Source organism: Schistocerca nitens, chromosome 6 (assembly GCF_023898315.1).
Source record: "Schistocerca nitens isolate TAMUIC-IGC-003100 chromosome 6, iqSchNite1.1, whole genome shotgun sequence".
NCBI classification, from domain to species: domain Eukaryota; kingdom Metazoa; phylum Arthropoda; class Insecta; order Orthoptera; family Acrididae; genus Schistocerca; species Schistocerca nitens.
This window is the reverse complement of record NC_064619.1, coordinates 407,740,762-407,762,346: the sequence shown is the minus strand read 5'-3', so window position 1 is coordinate 407,762,346 and position 21,585 is coordinate 407,740,762.

The following is a 21,585-nucleotide window of genomic DNA, read 5'->3' as shown; positions in this document are numbered from 1 at the left end:
TTAATAGGCAGACTACAGTTATTAATCTATACGCTACTACCTAGTTGTTAATTTTCCTACCTACTTGTTAATTCCTAACTGCCTGCGGCGTTACAGGTATGTCAGCCTAGATATAAACCTACTGCGATGCCTTGCTCATCGAGCTAATCCCGATGAGCGTGCCCCTGACACTGGGCAGGCCAAAATTGCTTCTCGCTGCAGGTTCCTAACTTTATATCTACTTCTAATGCTACTAACTACTGTACTAACCTACGTCAATTCCGGTGCTATCTTAGTCAGAAATGAGTGTACCCCAGTCCCTCTAGTCCTGCACGTGGCGGATTACAACTGAAAGTCGACCTGTCCACGCACAGGCGGTACGGGATTAGGGTACTAGGACGCGTGCAGTGTTTGTCTGTAGTCACGAAAGTCCCTTAGGTATGCAGTCTGTACATTTCGTGATACCTCGTTTGCTAAACTGTTTAGAGTTTCAAAAGTCTCTTCATGTCTTAGTGGGTCATATGTGTTGTTGTTTGGAAGTTGTTGTCCTAATGTCACTGCTACAAGCGATTTGTTAATGTCACATCGAGATAGGCCAACACAGTGTGTAAAGAGAGCGACCTGATTAAATTTACATTTTTTACTGCGTATCAATGGCGCGGTTTTCCGAAACGAATGCCGTGGGCGAAATCTGCGGGGCGGCGGTCACGTGGTCAGCTACGGCAGAGAGGTACGGCTGCTGCCTCTGCGTCTAGCGGCGCGGCTCGACCACACGGGCCCGCATTCTAATCGATTCCACGAGACGATTTCCCCGCGGCACGGGAGAAACCGCGGGAGGCTGCACCGCATCCAGAGATTCGCAGCACTGCTGAACGACGGTAAGCGATGTAGTCAGTGTCGCACGCTCTCACTCTCATCTGAGAGACCACCAATAATTTTTCAGATCACTACAACAGTAGCGACTTTTTCTTATATCTCGCTTTAAGGTGACTTTAGAAGACCGTAACTCTTACGGAATACAAGCAGGTTCGTTCTGTTACTAGTACAAATCTCGCCCACAGTTATTTATTCTTCACTGCTGGCGAATAAATTTGCTACATCATGAAGGCGACGTGCAACAATGGCATTGGCTTAAGGGGCTCCGGAAAGGCTCAAAATCATGAAAAGTTCAATTTTTACTTTTTTGCGTTTTCTGAATCTGCAGACTATTACCTTTTAATAGATATATAATTTATTCAATTCCGAAGACTACAACTATTTTTAAATTTTTTTTTGAAATGTGTTCTACATGGGCATGACCCACTGTGGCGCTGTTAAACTGCTGTCAAATAGTGTTATTATTAACGTCCGTGTTCATCAGGTACATTTTAGTGATGTGAGATAAAGTATGTGTTGTGGCTAACCTGTGATGGTTCAATATATATCGCTGGTGTGATTGTCGATTGTTTCATGTTTATTTACTCTGTCGTTATCTCGAAAATATTCGTAATTAATTCTGTTTCTTGAGTCTGTTTTGTTGAAGTATAATAATGAATAAAAGTAAAGTTATTAAAAATCCTCTGAAGGCTTTTAAGAAAAGGAGAAATGTTGGAAAGCCAAAGGTATGTGTTATTACTGTAAACAATAAAGACGATGAAAATCCCCAACATAGCTTGTGTCCCAAAGAAGAAGACAGTTGGTGTAAATATAACAAAGGATTGCTAACTGGTGAAGTGTACACTCATAAGCATAGTCTGCCTCATGCAATAATGGAGGTGATAAAACCTATTTTCAGAGACTTAGCAGCACCTGAACTGTTGAAAAAGTGTATTCACGGAAAAACTCAAAACCCCAATGAAAGTGTAAATAGTGTTATATGGTCGAGAATCCCCAAGACTGTATTTGTTGGAATAGAAACACTTCACTTTGGTGTGTATGATGCTGTTGCGACTTTCAATGATGGCAACATTGTAAGGTGCAAGGTATTTAGAAATATGGGAATGAAGATAGGTTCTAACATGGTACGAGCGATGCTTGCTTTAGACAAGGAACGCCTTCGGGCTGCAGACACGGCTGTAAAGAGTCTAGAAATACAAGCAAGAGTAAACAGGAGGAGGAACAAGAGGAAGCTGGAGGAGGAGTTTGCAGAGGATGAAGATAATCCATCCTATGGACCTGGAATGCACTAAAAAGTTAATCCAACCTTTGTCGCTCGATTCCCAAAACTTTTATTTTCTCATACTAATTACATGTTTTCTAAGGATCTTCCAAACATATTTGTTTCAAACTTTCAGTAAATGTTACACAGTACCTTCTGCATAATTTAACACAGCCTTTTCCAAAAAAACTGTATATTTTTTAATATATAAATAAAAAATTGCTAAAAAATGTTGTGAATTTTCATTAAAATTGAAAAAAATCATTTTCAATAACTGAACTAAAATTTTGTAAAATCCCTGTGTTAAGTTGTAGCCCATATTCCAATAAATAATCTGTAAAAAGTTCAACTTCCTACCTCAAATACTTTGTGAGGAAAGATGTAATTTATAAGCGTTATTTTAACATTGCAAGTATAGGGCGTTCCGGAGCCCCTTAAAGTGTACTTCGTGCTTTCATAAGCAAACGATTAGCATTTCTATTCATTTTATAAAGTTAGCCGTTTGTGTCTCGCTGCAATATATTTCTTTTGCTCTAGGAGCGTTTCACCGATTGCATTAAGGCATCTTCAGTGGCTTTAATCTGGAACGATACAGTTTTATTTTTATATGAGGTAATTGTAGATTAGAAACCAGTTCACGTTCTCGTTTTTCTGCCTGAAGTCTGCTTTACCTCTCATCTGCTCACTGGCTAGAGGTCGCACTATCAGTTCACTTGCGGAACATAGACACATTTTCACGTTACGATCTTTTAGTTTTCATATTTTGTTCAAAAATGGTTCAAATGGCTCTGAGCACTATGGGACTTAACATCTATGGTCATCAGTCTCCTAGAACTTAGAACTACTTAAAGCTAACTAACCTAAGGACATCACACACATCCATGCCCTAGGCAGGATTCGAACCTGCGACCGTAGCAGTCGCGCGGCTCCGGACTGAGCGCCTAGAACCGCTAGACCACCGCGGCCGGCTCATATTTTGTAAGCTGACTGTTGCGGAACACTACTACTAGTCTAGCATTAGCTGCAGATTAACATGGAACTGTGATTTTGAGTCGCAACTATGTTCAATTGATGTTTCTTTTCTTATCTGTTTTGTTTACTAAGTGTTGGTTCAAATGGTTCAAATGGCTCGGAGCACTATGGGACTCAACTGCTGTGGTTATCAGTCCCCTAGAACTGAGAACTACTTAAACCTAACTAACCTAAGGACATCACACACATCCACGCCCGAGGCAGGATTCGAACCTGCGACCGTAGCAGTCGCACGGTTCCGGACTGCGCGCCTAGAACCGCGAGACCACCGCGGCCGGCTTACTAAGTGTTGCCAAACGTAACGAAATATATGAAGAAACCTAACGACTGTTCATTTCTGTTTTCTTTCTGACTGTGTGTGAGTGTGTGGTTCAGTGAGTGTGTGAGTGAGTGAGTAAGTGAGTAAGTGCATATGTATGTATTTGTGTAAGGGTTTTTTTCGATATTAGGGAGGTTGGGATGTGATAATCAGGGAGGGTGTTGTAGAAAGTTGAATGTGGATGAGATAATTGTCAAATAGTGCTTGAAAGTTTTAGGTGCTCATATGACTGATTTTTTTGTTTAAAGTCCGATCATCTGAACACCTCCGCTCTCTAACAACAATTGCATCCAGGCTCAACTTTCTGCAACCCCCTCCCTGACTAACCACATCCCAACCTCCACAATATCTTAAAAAAGAACCTTCCACACATACATACATACATTCCAGGTGTGCACTTACACACTCACTCACTCACTCACTCATTCCCACGCGGATAAAAACAGAACAGAAATGAACAGTCGTCAGGTTTGATCACATACTTCGTTAGGTTGGCAACACTTACATAAACAAAACAAAAAAAAGACGTCAAGTGAACACAAATAACTGTTCTCGTAAGAAAATCTGCAGACAGTACCAGACTAACAGAAGTGTTCCGCAAAAAAAAAAGGAAAAAATTTTGGAAATTTGTCGTAAGGTCTTATGGGACCAAACTGCTCAGGTCATTGGTCCCTAAGCTTACGAACTGCTTAATCTAATTTATCAAAACTAGACACGATTGTCTCAATGGGAATTCCGCGATCGTTCATTAAATAAAATATGGCGTTTCAGTCTTCGATCGCTATTCTTTATTTTCAGTTACTGGTTTCGGACTGGCTGCCCATCTTCAGATCATATATTGTAGTTACAGAGTAACTTGTCCTTACAGAACACTCGGTTCGCTATCATACTTATGACAGTGAACCGAGTGTTCTGTACGGACAAGTTACTCTGTAACTACAATATATGATCTGAAAATGGGCAGCTAGCCCGAAACCGGTAAGTGAAAATACATAATAGCGATCGAAGACTGAAACGCCATATTTTATCTACTTAATCTAACTTACACGAACTTACACACACCCATGCGCGAGGGAGGACTCGAATCTCCGACGGGGCGAGCCGCGCGAGGCGTGACAAGGCACAATAGACCACGCGGCTACCCCGCGAGGCTGTTCTGCAAAAATTAGCAAATAAAATAGTGAAACAAAAAGATCGCAATGTGAAAATGTATCTGTGTTTCTTAAATAAACTGACAGTGTGACCTCAAAACTGTGACCAGATGAGAGGTAACACCGAGTTCAGTCAAAAAAACGAACAGCGGTAAGCAGTAACTTACTTACGTAAAAGTTAGCACGTGAACGGGTGTACACAGTATATAAAAGGGACATGAACAGTCTACATACTGAAGGAAAGAGGAAGGTCCAAAGTTTTGCTTTGTTAACCACTAGTTGCATGGTGGAAGAATGGCTTTTCCCCCAGCTGACCGAAGATTCACAAGACTTCATTTTCCAACATTATATATACAACTTGCGTTTCCTCGTTTTATTGGTACGTAAAGTTGGCAACACCACACAAAACATACGAAGCAAATTTAGGTAGAAATATACAAACAGCCAATAGTGGTGATACACTGCTGTATGTTTCGCATCAAGATATGCATAGTTCTGGAAAGCAAAACGGCGATAGTCCAGAATAACACTACCAGAATAACACAAAGGAGTGACTCAAAATCGTGCAAGCAGTTGAGGTTCCAGTTGAGAGCTAAAATCAGACCTAAAATACCGTAAATAAAACGAACATTTTTTGCAACGAATTGTTTTTCGATCTGGAAAGAAAGCAATTTCTCACAGACCATTGACGATGTTTTGTTTCAATAAGATGCAGCGCGTTTCTGACAAAAACACCTATCTTCATTTAGCTTCAAAGATAGCATTGAAATTTCTTCCATAATCATCACAATTTTATTATTTAGTAGACATTTCCAGGAGCAAATGTGGACTCTGACCACAACTTATTGCGTATGAAATGTAGATTACAATTGAAGAAATTTCAAAAGTGTACGAAATTAAGGATATGGGACCTGGATAAGTTGAAAAACCCAGAGGTTCTTGAGAGTTTTAGGGGGAGCATTAAGCAACTGTTCACTAGAACAGGGAAAAGAATAGATTAGAAGCCGAATGGGTAACTTTTAGAGACGAAATAGTGAAGGTAACAGATGATCGAATATGTAAAAAGATAAACAATAGTAGAAATCAATGAATAAGGAGAAATAAAAATGAAAGACAAGAATCAGGCGAAAGGCAATACAAATGTTTAAAAATGAGATTGACAGGAAATGCGAAATGGCTAAACACGAATGGCTACACGACACATATAAGAATTTAGGATCATATTTCACTAGGGAAAAATAGATACCACCTACAGTACAATTAGAGAATTTTGGTAAATAGATAAGTAGCTGTATGAATATCAAGTACGATACCAGTGCCGCGCGGGATTAGCCGAGCAGTCTAGGGGGCTGCAGTCATGGACTTTGCGGCTGATCCCTCGGGCATGGGTGTGTGTGTTTGTCCTTAGGATAATTTAGGTTAAGTAGTGTGTAAGTCCCATAAGATTTCACACACATTTAAACATTTTTAAACGAAACCAGTACGAAGCAACGAAGGGAAAGCTGAAAGGTGGATGTAGTATATGGAGGGTCGCTAGCCCACGGTCTAACGCGCTGCTTGCCGAGTGGGAAGGCGTGACGGTCCCCGGCACGAATCCGGTCCAGTGTGCTGGCCGCCTTGTGGATGGTTTTTAGTCGGTTTTCCATCTATATCGGCGAATGCGGGCTGGTTCCCCTTATTCCGCTTCAGTTACACTGTGTCTGCGATAGCTGTGCAAACATCGATACCACGTACCCGAGCCGGCCGGTATGGCCGAGCGGTTCTAGGCGCTTCAGTTTGGAACCGCGCGACCGCTACGGTCGCAGGTTCGAATCCTGCCTCGGGCATGGATGTGTGTGATGTCCTTAGGTTAGTTAGGTTTAAGTAGTTCTAAGTTCTAGGGGACTGATGACCTTAGAAGTTAAGTCCCATAGTGTTCAGAGCCATTTGAACCATTTTGATGACCTCAGCTGTTAAGTCCCATAGTGCTCAGAGTCATTTTGAACCACGCACTCGTACACCATAATCACTCTTTCACGCGAACTTTTGGGGTTACACTCGTCTGGTGTGAGATATTCCTGGGATGGGGGTGGGGTGGGGCGATCCACGGGGGGCCGAACCAATCAATAACACTGGGTTCGGTGTGGGGCGGCGGTGGGGTGGTCGGCTGCTGTGGCCTGTTGCGGGGTTGTGAACCACTGAGGGCTACGGCGAGACGAAGCTTCTCCGTCCTTTCTAGGTCCCCGATTTAATACATACATACATACATATGGAGGGTCCATACAAGGGAGATGAACCTGAAGTCAATATTATAGAAATGGAAAATGAGATGGGAGATATGATACTGCAGAATTGGGCAGAGCGCTGAAAAGACCCACGTCGAAACAAGACCCCTAGAGTCGACAACATTCCATTAAAACTACTGATAGTCTTGGGCGAGCCAGCCATGAAAGAACTCTATCACCTGGTGTGCAAGATGCATTAGACAGACGAAACACCTCCAGACTTCAAGAAGAACGTAATAATTCCAGTTCCAAACAAAGCAGTTCCTGAGAGGTGTGAAAATCGCCGAACTATCAGTTTGATCAGTCATAGTTTCAAAATACTAACACGAATTCTTTATGAAAGAGTGGAAAAACTGGTCGAAGCCGACCTTGTGGAAGATCGGTTTGGACTACGGAGAAATGTAGACCATGCGAGGCAATACTGCCATTACGACTTACCGTAGAATATAGTTTATAGCATTACAGAAACCTTTTGAAAGTGTTGATTGGAATACTCTCTTTGAAATCCTGAAGATAGCACGGGTAAAATAAAGGGCGTGAAAAACTATTTACGATTTGTATAAAAACCAGATGGCTTTTATAAGAGTCGAGGTGCATGAAAGGGAAGCAATGGTCAGAAGGGAGTGGGACACAACTGAAGCCTGTCCCCGATGTTATTCAGTCTGTACATTGATCAAGCAGTAAAGAAAAATTTTGAGTAGGAATTAAAGTTCAGGGAGAAGAAATAAAAAACCTTAATCTTCGCCAATGACACTGCAATTCTGTCAGAGACAGCAAAAGACTTGCAGAAACAGTTGAACGAAATGTACAGTGTCTTGAAAGGAGGATATAAGACGAACATAAGCAAAAGCAAAACAAGGGTAATTGAATGTAGGTGGATTAAATCAGGTGAGGCTGAGGGAATTATGTTAGGAAACGAAACACTTAAAGTAATATATAGGTTTTGCTATTTGGGCAGCAGAATAACTGATGATGGCCGAAGTAGGGAGCATACAAAATGTGGACTGATAATAGGAAGAAAGGCATTTCTGAAGAAAAGAAATTTTTTGACATCGCTTATAGACTTAAGTGTTAGGAAGTCTCTTCTGAAGGTTATTTGTCTGGAGTGTAGCCATGTATGGAAGTGAAACATGGACGATAAATAGTCTGGACAAGAAGAGAATAGAAGCTTGTGAAATGTGGAGCTACAGAGGTGCGAGTCCTCCCTCGGGCATGGGTGTGTGTGTTTGTCCTTAGGATAATTTAGTTTAAGTAGTGTGTAAGCTTAGGGACTGATGACCTTAGCAGTTAAGTCCCATAAGGTTTCACACGCATTTCACGCAGCAGATCACGTAACTGATGAGGAGGTACTGAATAGAATGGCGGAGACAAGAAATTTGTGTCACAACTTGACCAAAAGAAGAGTTCGGCTAACAGGACACATTCTGAGACACCAAGGGATCACTAATTTAGTATTGGATGGAAGCGTGGGGGTGGAATTGTAACGGCAGACCAAGAAATGAAAACAGTAAGCAGATTCAGAAGAATGTTGGTTGCAGTGGTTATTCGCAGTTGAAGAGGCTTGCACAAGATACGTGGCAATGTGTATAACATGCTATCCAGCTGTCAAGCGGGACAACACGAACGTAAGAAAATATGTTACCGTCGTTTTTGTCTTGTTTTGTATTTGTTCGTGGGCTGTGCGAGATGAAAATGATTTAAACCGACCTTCTCTGAGAGGTTGCACGAGTTCACCAAAACAAACATTTTCCTCTAACATCAAAATTACCTGTGAGCATTTTTTAATCCGGTAGAGGGCTTAATCGCTCCCAGCACACGTGCAATTGCGAGTAACATGCGAATGAATCAGACGAATGTAAGAAACGTCCTTCATGAGTAACTGTTAGTCCATTTGACTTACAGCATGTGCTGCTCCCGGATGATTATCCCACTCACTGTTTTCGCAGTAGTACCGGGAAAACTGTGAAATGCAGCCTACATTGCGCTGCAGTCGTGGACTGTGCGGCTGGTCCCGGTGGAGGTTCGAGTCCTCCCTCGGGCATGGGTTTGTGTGTTTGTCCTTAGGATAATTTAGGTTAAGTAGTTTGTAAGCTTAGGAACTGATGACCTTAGCAGTTAAGTCGCATAAGATTTCACACACACACACAGCCCAGATTTTCGCCCTGTGTGCTGTTTACAGATGAAGCAACGTTCGGGCGCGATGAGATCTTCAGCAAACACAATTAGTATGTTTTGCATGAGGTAAATCCACGTGCGACATTTACTCACGCTCATCAATTGCTGAATGTGTGGGCAGATGTTGTTGGTGTCTGTTTTACTGGGCCATATCTCCTACCTAGGTCATTAAATGACAGACGTTATTACAATTCCTTCGCCAGAGCATTGCCAGAGTTGGTGGATGACGTGCCACTCACTACAAGACGGCACATGTTCCAGCATGACGGGGCGCCAGCATGTTTCAGTAACAATGTGCGTCGATTCTTGAACCGGCAGTTTCCAGGTCCTGTACCACGCCTTACTCGATTCCCTGAGTTGACCCCTCTCTCTTCTTTTGTATAATAAAAGATGTGTAAACTTTTTTACAAAACACCAGTTGAATCAGAAGAGGATCTCGTTGCCCACATAGTAGCAACAACAATAGACATTAAGGACACTCTTGCAGTCTTTGACTGTGTTAAACAGAATATGACACACCGGTATAACCTCTGTTTACAAGGCAATGGATATATTTTTGAACCTCTACTGTAATTGAAGTAGTTGTGTTGCCTTGGTGTTGTTGTTTCTTGGTAATAAGGAATTAGAACTTGTTTTTGTTATTTCTTGTCCTCACACGAAAAAACGGTAAAAACGTGTTTTATTGTCCCATGAAACCTCCCAGAATTAATTTTCATCCAGAGAACCTCTACCGATTTAAAAAAGCGTTACAGGAACAGATGAAATTCGAAAACTTATTTGTTTCGGTGTCCCGTGCTATCTCCCGTGGTTGTAGGTTTAAATAATTTTCACCCTGTATAACATGGATACCGTTCATACTCGTTTGGTGGGTGAATTGACGGCTACATTTACGTCTGTGTGGATATTAGCGTTTGAGATTTGTAATTAATGCGACCCCACAGTCTCTGGTATTTGGTACGGAACATATGCAATTATGTGTGAACCACTGTATGCACTGATATGTGAAATTCTTCCAGCTGTCTGAAGTTGAGCAATACTCGAAGTAGTAGTCATAATAAATAAAAAATGAAATAATTTCTGACAGCCGTAAGCGTAAACAAGCACGTTCAGTAGCTACTTGTCAGCGTCCCTCTCGCCATGTCCGGCCTCGCCATGCTCTGTGACTCCCTGCGTTTACTGCCCGGCCGCACTAAATGAGAATTGCTTTACAGCTCGCTGGCCTGCTAATAAATCTTGTGTCCGGGAAACTGGCAGTAAAATTTACGACGGTCTCCGTGCGATACTCACGAATGACAAACAGCTCATTTGTGCAACGCCTTCTCGACGCAATCAAGTTAACATCTATACTTTGTTGTTGTTCTGTAACTTCCTATCGTCGAAATGGTATAGTGACAATGCGATGCCGTTCAACAAGAGAAAGATGACTTCCGGTCTGCTGTTAACAGGGCTATGTGGAACAGAAACGATGTGAGAAATATGCTAGCAAGCTGGTCCCTGTCTTATTTTCCAAGATACCCTCACACTGTATAAAAATTCGTCAGGGCTCAAGTCGAGTCATGTCGGAATAAAAATTCGAGCTTTCGAAGACATTCACCATCCACTTTGTTAGTAGCTGACTACTCGGACTGTGCACTATTTCCACTGTACATGTTCTGTGTTTCCTCTTGCAAATGCTACTCTAGGTAGCTTCTTCATCAATATAATGTCGGATCACTGCTATATAAGAGACACATTGGTTCCAGCAGTCAGCTCCCAATGATGGAGGTGACGAATGTCGCCGAAAGTTCATGGTTTAATCCAAACATGACTGGGTGTGAAATGCGAGAGAATGAGGCCTGGCACGAAATCGGAGTCCCAAAACATCGTATAGGTGTCCTATAGGATTCAGGTAAGGACACTGTGCAGGCCAGTCCATTGCAGGGATGTTGCTGTCGTGTAACCACTCCGCCACAGGCCGTGCATTATGAACAGGTGTTCGATCGTGTTGAAAGATGCAGTCGCCATTCCCGAATTGTTCTTCAACAGTGGGAAGCAAGAATGTGCTTAAAACACCAATGTAGGCCTGTGTTACGATTGTACCACGCAAAACAACAAGGGGTGCAAGCCCCCTCCATGTAAAACATCATAACACCACCGCCTCCGAATTTCGCTGTTTGCACTACACACGCTGGCAGACGACGTTCACCGGGCGTTCGCCTTACCCACACCCTGCCATCGGATCGCCACGTTGTGTACCGCGATTCGCTACTCCACACAACGTATTTCCACAGTTCAACCGTCAAATGTTTACGCGCCTTACACCAAGTGAGGCGTCTTTTGGCGTTTACTGGCGTGATGTGTGACTTATGAGCAGCCGTTCGACAATGAAATCCAAGTTTCTTCACCTCCCGCCTAACTGTCATAGTACTTGCAGTGGATCCTGATGGAGTTTGGAAATCCTATGTGATGGTCTCGATAGATGTCTGCCTATTACACATTACGACCCTCTTCACCTGTCGGCCGTCTGTGTCAGTCAACAGACGAGGTCCGCCTGTACGCTTTTGTGCTGTACGTGTCGCTGATGTGGATTACCTGGCAGCAGGTGACAGCACAATGCACCTCAAATGAAAAAGGGGGTGTTCGGATACTTTTGATCACAATATGTACCTTAAGTGGATGTCTGAAAGAACAGACACTGTTGAACATTTATAGGTGTACGAAGTACTTCCGAAAGTAATTAGCTGACTGCGAATCCTTGCCAGCAGTTGTATTAGGTGTAGATCTGCTACGGGTTCGAATCCCAGCCTGGCACATATTTTCATATGTCATTGTTGGGTAGTAGATTTATACCTAATATAGGTATAAGGGTAGCGTCTTTGATTCATAATCAAAAACGTCTTCGGTCCCGGGTTCGATCCCCGCCAATGCCTAAATTTTGATAAATAATCAGCATAGGCGGCCGAAGACTTCCGGCATAAGTCAGCCTCATTCTGCCAACGGCCTTGTCAAAGAGGGCGGAGGAGCGGATAGAGGTTCAGGACACTCTCTTGTCCTAGGGGTGGGAAATTGCCCCTAAAGGCGGAAGAATCAGCAATGATCAACCACATGAGGATGCAGAAGGCAATGGAAACCACTGCATTAAAGACACGTAACGTGTATCCACAGGACATGTGGCCTGTAATTGAAGTAGTGTCATGATGATCTCTCCATTGGCAAAAGATTCCGGAATAGTCCCCCATTCGGATCTCCGGGAGGGGACAGCCAAGGGGGAGGTTACCATGAGAAAAAGATTGAATAATCAACGAAAGGATAACGTTCTACGAGTCGGGCCGTGGAATGTCAGAAGCTTGAAGGTGGTAGGGAAACTAGAAAATTTGAAAAGGGAAATGCAAAGGCTCAATCTAGATATAGTAGGGGTCAGTGAAGTGAGGTGGAAGGAAGACAAGGATTTCTTGTCAGATGACTATCGGGTAATATCAACAGCAGCAGAAAATGGTATAACAGGTGTAGGATTTGTTATGAATAGGAAGTTAGGGCAGAGGGTGTGTTACTGTGAACAGTTCAGTGACCGGGTTGTTCTAATCAGAATCGACAGCAGACCAATACCGACAACGATAGTTCAGGTATACATACCGACGTCGCAAGCTGAAGATGAACAGATAGAGAAAGTGTATGAGGATATTGAAAGGGTAATGCAGTATGTAAAGGGGGACGAAAATCTAATAGTCATGGGCGACTGGAATGCAGTTGTAGGGGAAGGAGTAGAAGAAAAGGTTACAGGAGAATATGGGCTTGGGACAAGGAATGAAAGAGGAGAAAGACTAATTGAGTTCTGTAACAAGTTTCAGCTAGTAATAGCGAATACCCTGTTCAAGAATCACAAGAGGAGGAGGTATACTTGGAAAAGGCCGGGAGATACGGGAAGATTTCAATTAGATTACATCATGGTCAGACAGAGATTCCGAAATCAGACACTAGATTGTAAGGCGTACCCGCCGGCCGCGGTGGTCTAGCGGTTCTAGGCGCGCAGTCCGGAACCGCGCGACTGCTACGGTCGCAGGTTCGAATCCTGCCTCGGGCATGGATGTGTGTAATGTCCTTAGGTTAGTTAGGTTTAAGTAGTTCTACGTTCTAGGGGACTGATGACCACAGATGTTAAGTCCCATAGTGCTCAGAACCATTTGAACCATTTGAAGGCGTACCCAGGAGCAGATAGAGACTCAGATCACAATATAGTAGTGATGAAGAGTAGGCTGAAGTTCAAGACATTAGTCAGGAAGAATCAATACGCAAAGAAGTGGGATACGGAAGTACTAAGGAATGACGAGATACGTTTGAAGTTCTCTAACGCTATAGATACAGCGATAAGGAATAGCGCAGTAGGCAGTACAGTTGAAGAGGAATGGACATCTCTAAAAAGCGCCATCACAGAAGTTGGGAAGGAAAACATAGGTACAAAGAAGGTAGCTGCGAAGAAACCATGGGTAACAGAAGAAATACTACAGTTGATTGATGAAAGGAGGAAGTACAAACATGTTCCGGGAAAATCAGGAATACAGAAATACAAGTCGCTGAGGAATGAAATAAATAGGAAGTGCAGGGAAGCTAAGACGAAATGGCTGTAGGAAAAATGTGTAGACATCGAAAAAGATATGATTGTCGGAAGGACAGACTCAGCATACAGGAGGAGTCAAAACAACCTTTGGTGACATTAAAAGCAACGGTGGTAACATTAAGAGTGCAACGGGAATTCCACTGTTAAATGCAGAGGAGGGAGCAGATAGGTGGAAAGAATATATTGAAAGCCTCTATGAGGGTGAAGATTTGTCTGATGTGATAGAAGAAGAAACAGGAGTCGATTTAGAAGAGATAGGGGATCCAGTATTAGAATCGGAATTTAAAAGAGCTTTGGAGGACTTACGGTCAAATAAGTCAGAAGGGATAGATAACATTCCATCAGAATTTCTAAAATCATTGGGGGAAGTGGCAACAAAACGACTATTCACGTTGGTGTGTAGAATATATGAGTCTGGCGACATACCATCTGACTTTCGGAAAAACATCATCCACACAATTCCGAAGACGGCAAGAGCTGACAAGTGCAAGAATTATCGCACAATCAGCTTAACAGCTCATGCGTCGAAGCTGCTTACAAGCATAATATACAGATGAATGGAAACGAAAATTGAGAATACGCTAGGTGACGATCAGTTTGGCTTTAGGAAAAGTAAAGGGATGAGAGAGGCAATTCTGACGTTACGGCTAATAATGAAAGCAAGGCTAAAGAAAAATCAAGACACGTTCATAGGATTTGTGGAGCTGGAAAAAGCGTTCGACAATATAAAATGGTGCAAGCTGTTCGAGATTCTGAGAAATGTAGGGGTAAGCTATAGGGAGAGACGGGTCATATACAATATGTACAACAACCAGGAGGGAATAATAAGAGTGGACGATCAAGAACGAAGTGCTCGTATTAAGAAGGGTGTAAGACAATGCTGTAGCCTTTCGCCCCTATTCTTCAATCTGTACATCGAGGAAGCAATGATGGAAATAAAAGAAAGGTTCAGGAGTGGAATTAAAATACAAGGTGAAAGGATATCAATGATACGATTCGCTGATGACATTGCTATCGTGAGTGAAAGTGAAGAAGAATTAAATGATCTGCTGAACGGAATGAGCAGTCTAATGAGTACGCAGTATGGTTTGAGAGTAAATCGGAGAAAGACGAAGGTAATGAGAAGTAGTAGAATTGAGAACAGCGAGAAACTTGACATCAGGATTGATGGTCACGAAGTCAATGAAGTTAAGGAATTCTGCTACCTAGGCAGTAAAATAACCAGTGACGGACGGAGCAAGGAGGACATCAAAAGCAGACTTGTTATGGCAAAAAAGGCATTTCTGGCCAAGAGAAGTCTACTAATATCAAATACCGGCCTTAATTTGAGGAAGAAATTTCTGAGTATGTACGTCTGGAGTACAGCATTGTATGGTAGTGAAACATGGACTGTGGGAAAACCGGAACAGAAGAGAATCGAAGCATTTGAGATGTGGTGCTATAGACGAATGTTGAAAATTAGGTGGACTGATAAGGTAGGGAATGAGGAGGTTCTATGCAGAATCGGAGAGGAAAGGAATATGTGTAAAACACTGATAAGGAGAAGGGACAGGATGATAGGACATCTGCTAAGGCATGAGGGAATGACTTCCATGGTACTAGATGGAGCTGTAGAGGGCAAAAACTGTAGAGGAAGACAGAGATTGGAATACGTCAAGCAAATAATTGAGGACGTAGGTTGCAAGTGCTACTCTGAGATGAAGAGGTTAGCACAGGAAAGGAATTCGTGGCGGGCCGCATCAAACCAGTCAGTAGACCGATGACAAAAAAAAAAAAAAAGGTGACAGCAAGGAATTCGTAGCCAGCGAATAAATTTTTGAACAACAAAACCCTTAAACAATTACCCAAATACACTAAAAAAGAAAAAACAAAGCACCACGAAGAAATTATCCGAATGGGATGGAAACCGGCACATGTGACATGCATGTACAGACGAACAAATGATAACAATTTCAGAAAAATTTCGATGGTTTATTCAAAGGATACTGGTGCAGCTCAATAACGTCCAGGTCCACCTTGGCACTTACGCAAGGGGTTATTCTGTTTAGCATTGATAGACAAGACTGTTGGATATCCTCCTGAGGAATATCGTGTCAAATTCTGTTCAATTAGCCCTTTGTATCGTCAAAATTCCGAGCTAGTTGGAAGGCCCTGCCCATAATGCTCCAAACGTTCTCAAGTGGGGAGAGATACTGCGACCTGTCTGGCCAAGGTGGGGATTGGCCACACGAAGAAAAGCAGCATAAACTCTCGCCGTGTGTGGGCAGGCATTATCTTGCCGAAATGTCAGCCGGGGACGGCTTGCCCTGAAGGGCAACAAAACGGGGCGTAGAATAACGTGCTGTAAGGGTGCCGCGGATGACAACCAAAGGGGTCCTCCTATGTAGAGAAATGACACCCCACACCATCAGTCTTACAATGAAAAGTTCACTCTGCAGCGGAGTGTACGCTGATATGAAACTTCCTGGCAGATTAAAAGTATGTACCGGACAGAGACTCGAACTTGCTATTTGCGGTCAAGTGGTCTAACGTCTGAGCTATCCAAGCACGACTCACGACCCATCCTCACACCTTCACTTCTGCAGTACCTCGTCTCCTACCTTCCAAATTCACAGAAGCTCTCCTGCGAACGCTGCATAACTAGCAATCCTGATGGAGAAATGTTGGCTCAGCAGTGCATTCTACCTACAGTTAGGCACAGTAGGAGTTCTTTTATAGTCTAGGTTTTTTTTGTTGGAGATGAAGTTGACAACAATGTGAAAATAGAAAGGTGTGTGGATTAGAAGCACTACCTACGCATACTTCAGTATCAAACTACAACATGTGGTTTGCGCTTAACAGTGGAAAGCTATACACTACAACAGGATTATCACCGGAAACATTTCGGTGTTCTGTAAGAAGTACATTGCATCAGAGGAAAAACGGAAGGTACTGAAAGATATGGTGTGGTCATCCCAAGCCCTGATTGTAACCATTTGAAATGGTCTGGGATGAAGAAGTGAACAGATGTATCTACAAAGTTCACATAACAAGTAAGGAATATCTCTGGAATGTCGTTAAGGATATGTGAAATCTTTTAGGCTCAGAATACCTACAAAAACTTATTGACCACATCGATTGAGTTTTTGAATCAATTATTAAGTCACAGCTATGATACTCCGATGAAAGTAAAATATATTTTTTCTGTTTGTATTATATGTGTTTAAGTTTAAATTATTACATTTTTGGAGAAATAAAGTTTTTGTTGTGTTCGTATTTGAAATACCTGATAACTGTCATGGTTTTCTGAAATTAACGTGCGATGCTGTCTGTCTGCACGAACAGCTTCCATCGTTCCATTTTTGTTTTCTGTAAACTTAAATCACCACCCAGACAGCCGCACGCTATAGCACGCCCTTCTCGGATTCTAGAAACTGTTTCGGGTCCCAATCAAATCCTCCTGGGGGGAACAACGACGATAAACGATTCTCACGTTTTCAAATGGTACGACACCAGAAGCAGTCATATGGATAGACAAAATCTTGGGAGGGTGGGGATAATGGGATAATGGGATGATGGGCATCTGGTCAAACCCAGATAAACAGGCCGACCCCGTGAGGAAATAGGATAAAATTGGGAAAAAAGGATGATGTTCCCTACAACATGAAAAAAAATTTAAATTCGATGACTTTAATGCGCAAACTTTACACCAAACGATTGCAGTTATTAGTAAAGCTACTGTTCTGTCACAGAGGTTTTACAAAGAGTATAGAAAGACACGTTTGTCTGCATGGAGATTATCCGCAGCAAGAGCAGAAATATTCATACTGTAAATAAAACAGTCTTTTCTTACTCCTATGTACGAGGGTTGGAACTTTAATAATGGCAACTATTTATTTACAGCTCGTACAAAATAGATATGTATTTCAAAATTTTACTGACCTTCAAAGTAGTCACCAGAATTGTGTATAACCCGTTGCCAGCTATGTGAAAGTCGTAGGATTCTCTTAGCAGTACCAGTTGTATTGACACTTCGAGCGGCGCGGTCTATTGCCCAACGAATTTGTAGCAGTTCTGAATCGAATGCCGTGAAGTGTTTCCTTCAGTTTAGTAATCGAGTTGAACTCACGAGGGCTTAAGTCAGGGGAGTGCAGTAGGTAGTATAGCACTTAGCAGCCCTATCAGTTAGCTTGCACTGTACGTGCTTGAGCATTGTCGTGCAAAATTATAGTCAGGTCCTGCAGAAGGTGTCATCGCTTCTGTCTCATTTTTGGAACACAACCTGCGACCAGCACCTGCACGGCCTTTGTCAGAAAATCTCAAGGCGCCTGGGACTGGTTATGAATGTCTGCGTTCGTTATATGTGTGATGGGCGACTCTTTGACACATTTCACCATCAGATCCACAGCTATCCTGGCTGCGTGCACACAATCACAGTGATTTCCATACCCACTGTCTTCTCTATTGTCTTAACAACGAACATTGTCCCTCACATCTCTCCTCGACCGTATCATTGAACAACGTGGCAAATACACCCATTCCCATCAGAGTAAAGTCATTTCGTCGTACTACATCGTTCAGCCACTTTCTCGAAGTCCTTGTCAGCGTCAGGAACCTGACTCTGGTATAACCTCCCGCATTATATTTGAGAACTGAATAACATCTCAGCTTCAGAAGGCAGCTAATGACACATTTCATAAAGTAGCAATAAAGGTCACTGTTGTCCCTGTACGTAGTCGTTACTTTCGTACACTCTTCTTCCCAACTACAGATTCCTCTTTTCCCAGTATTATTGGCCGGTGTAGCTTCCTTAAATTTCCTTTCCTCGTATCTCGCTGTATCAGAAAACGTCTTTTTTGTACATCTATAAATTCTTTTCAAAACTGTCACTATCATTATCGTTATTACTGTCATTATTATTATTACGAGGTGTACAACTTTGCTTCCGCCGTTTTTTCCCCTACATTTGAGGCTTTAATGAAACAAATTGGTTAGACATGTATCATTCAAAGTATTTTCCTTCGCTCACCACTACTTTGCCCATCTTTCGGGCAGTGTACGAATCCCGCGTCGAAAATATTGTTCATCTTTTGAAGCGATCCACGAATCGATCCATTTTGTGACTTCTTCATGAGATCGGAAGTGTTGGTCAGCCAGCCCACGCGCCATTGATCTAAACAGGTGATAGTCAGAGGGAGCAATGTATGGAGAATACGGAGGGTGGGGTAGGACTTCCCACTTTAACGTTTCCAAGTACACTTTGACCTCTTTTGCAACGTGGGGTCGAGCGTTGTCGTGCTGCAAAATCACTTTATCGTGCCTCTCGCTGTATTGCGGCCGTTTGTCTTTTAATGCTCTGCTCAAACGCATTAATTGCGTTCGGTAACGAGCACCTGCAATTGTTTCACTTAGTTTTAACATCTCATAATACACGACGCCGAGCTGGTCACACCAAATGCAGAGCATGATCTTGGAGGCGTGAATTTTCGGTTTCGCCGTCGACGTGGAAGCATGGCCGGGATATACCCCTGATTTTTTGCGTTTAGGGTTATCGTACTGAACCCATTTTTCATTCCCGGTCACAGTGCGATGCAGAAATCCCTTCCGTGTTTGCCTCTGAGGCAACTGTTCATAAACACACAAACGCCGTTCGACGTCTCTTGGTTTCATCTCACACGGGACTTCCGAAACATGATCTTAGCCTTGAGACGTTTTGATATGGCTTGCTGTGTCACTCCCACTAATCGCGCCAATTCTTCTTGAGTTTGACGCGAGTCTTCACTCAGCAATGTCTCCAATACTGCATCTTCGAAAACATTCTCTCTTCCACCACTATGCTGGTCTACGACGTTAAAATCACCGTTCTTGACACGTCGAGACCACCCACGACACGTTCTTTCACTAATAGCGTCCTTTCCACACGTACTTGAGAGCAGTCGATGAGACTAATCGCTGTTTTCTTCATGCTGAAACAAAACAGTAACACCTCCCTCAAATGACGAGAATTAGGCTCGAAAACTGACATTTTCAATCAAGAACAACTTTATGATGCAGAGACAAATCGACCAACGTTTAAATGACGTTCTGTTGACCGAGGTCCAAGCTAACTGCCTGACGTCTGCGATCTGTTTCTTTCGACCGCTACTTACCGTTGTCGCCACCTATCGGCAAACGGCGGAAGCAAAATTGTACACCTTGTACTAATGCCACTATTAGTGGCAGCAAATGCATTAGTACAGGGTGGGACAAATGAAAGTGGCCCAGAGAACAGAGTTCAGGGGTATAAAGAAACACAACAGAGGAAAGGAAATAAAGTATTAACCTGACTGTAGCAGATGTTGAAAGTGACAATCATTCACCTCTTGGCACGTTTGGGCCCTGGTCAGCAAGTTGCTGAAAGCGGATCGAAGCTGGACTGCTGGAATTGCTGCAGTCTTATTATAAATGTTCTGCTGCAGTTCCTGAAGACTATGAGGGCAGTTTCGATACACCTTAGACGTGAGGACTCCCCACACAAAGCAGTCGCACACTGACAGACCAGTTGACCTGGATGGCCAGCTAGGGTCGCGACCAGACTGACCTCTGCTAACAACTCTGTGATGCGTGAAGATGTGCTCCAAGGACCGGCCGTCAGCATGGGCAGTTGCCCTATTCTGTTGGAAGTAACTCTTTTCCTCCTCCGTTAATGGTTTCAAAAAGTTGGCAATGTTGGCGCCGAAGACGGGACCAATAATGCCGCATGCAGACATTGCACACCAAACCTTAACCTTCTGATCATGCGGTGGTGTTTCGTGGAAGTTATGCGTATTCTCCGCTATCCAGAAACTGTGATTTTGTGAGTTGACACAACCACTTAGGTGAAACGAGGCTTCGTCAGACATAAAGAACAGATACATGAGCCATTCATTGTCGTCTCAGTGAACAGCCACACATGAAACTAAGCCGCTGAGGAGCATTTTCTGGTTTTAATGCATGAGCTACAGATACTCGGTAGGGATGCAGATGCAGGTGCGAATATTCGTCCGCACGATTGACGTGACATGGCGGTCTCCTGCGACAGGCGTCGGATTTATTCCGTGGAACTCTGAAGCATTTTCTGGCGAACTGCAGCCACGTTTTGTGGTCTGCGGGCACGTTTGGAATGCTTTGTGACTTGTTCAAAACAGATCCTTCCTGACGCCTTTTTCGAACTAAGCGTTGCTGGCACTTTGACACCATTAAATTTCTCAGCAAACAACCGACCATACCGTTTCCACGACCTTGTTGTCACGTAACTTTCCACGACGAACACGCACTGTATCATAACCCCCTTTGCAGTGCTCCACTCACACTGACACAGCACGCACTACACTACACAGGTGTGGGTCAAGTGGCGGGTGTACTCGTGGTGTGTTCGTCACGGGGTGTGGTTATATTCATATCTTCATGTCCAATCGTATCCACTCGTCCGGACCACTTGTATTTGACCCCCCCCCCCCCGCCCCTTCCCCCCCTTGTACAAGTGCTACCGGCATTAACTAATAACTTTACTAGTTCATTGTCAGCATTATTTACTCACACTGCCAGTTCGGATACTAAAATCATTATAAAACTACCTGTCATATTAAATTGTTATTCTTATGAAATTATGACTTAAAAAGGTTCTGTATGAGTAAAACTCTGGAGCTCATTTTTTTCCGTTCAACTTTTCGTCTTTTACGGGCTGCTTTCTTACATGGGGTTTAAGTGAGAATTTTTCTTTGTATATTCAGAAGATATAATGCTGTGGCACCGAGAAGAAGAGTCATTCAGGTCCTTCGCATTAGATTTAGTACGGATTTGAATAAAAACAATAACTGAATATATTAACACAAATGATATTTTGAAATAACGCATAAATTAGTACCTTTACTAGTAGTGAAGCAATTTAAATCACTCAATAAAAGGAAGTCTTCTGATTCAGACTGTATACCAAT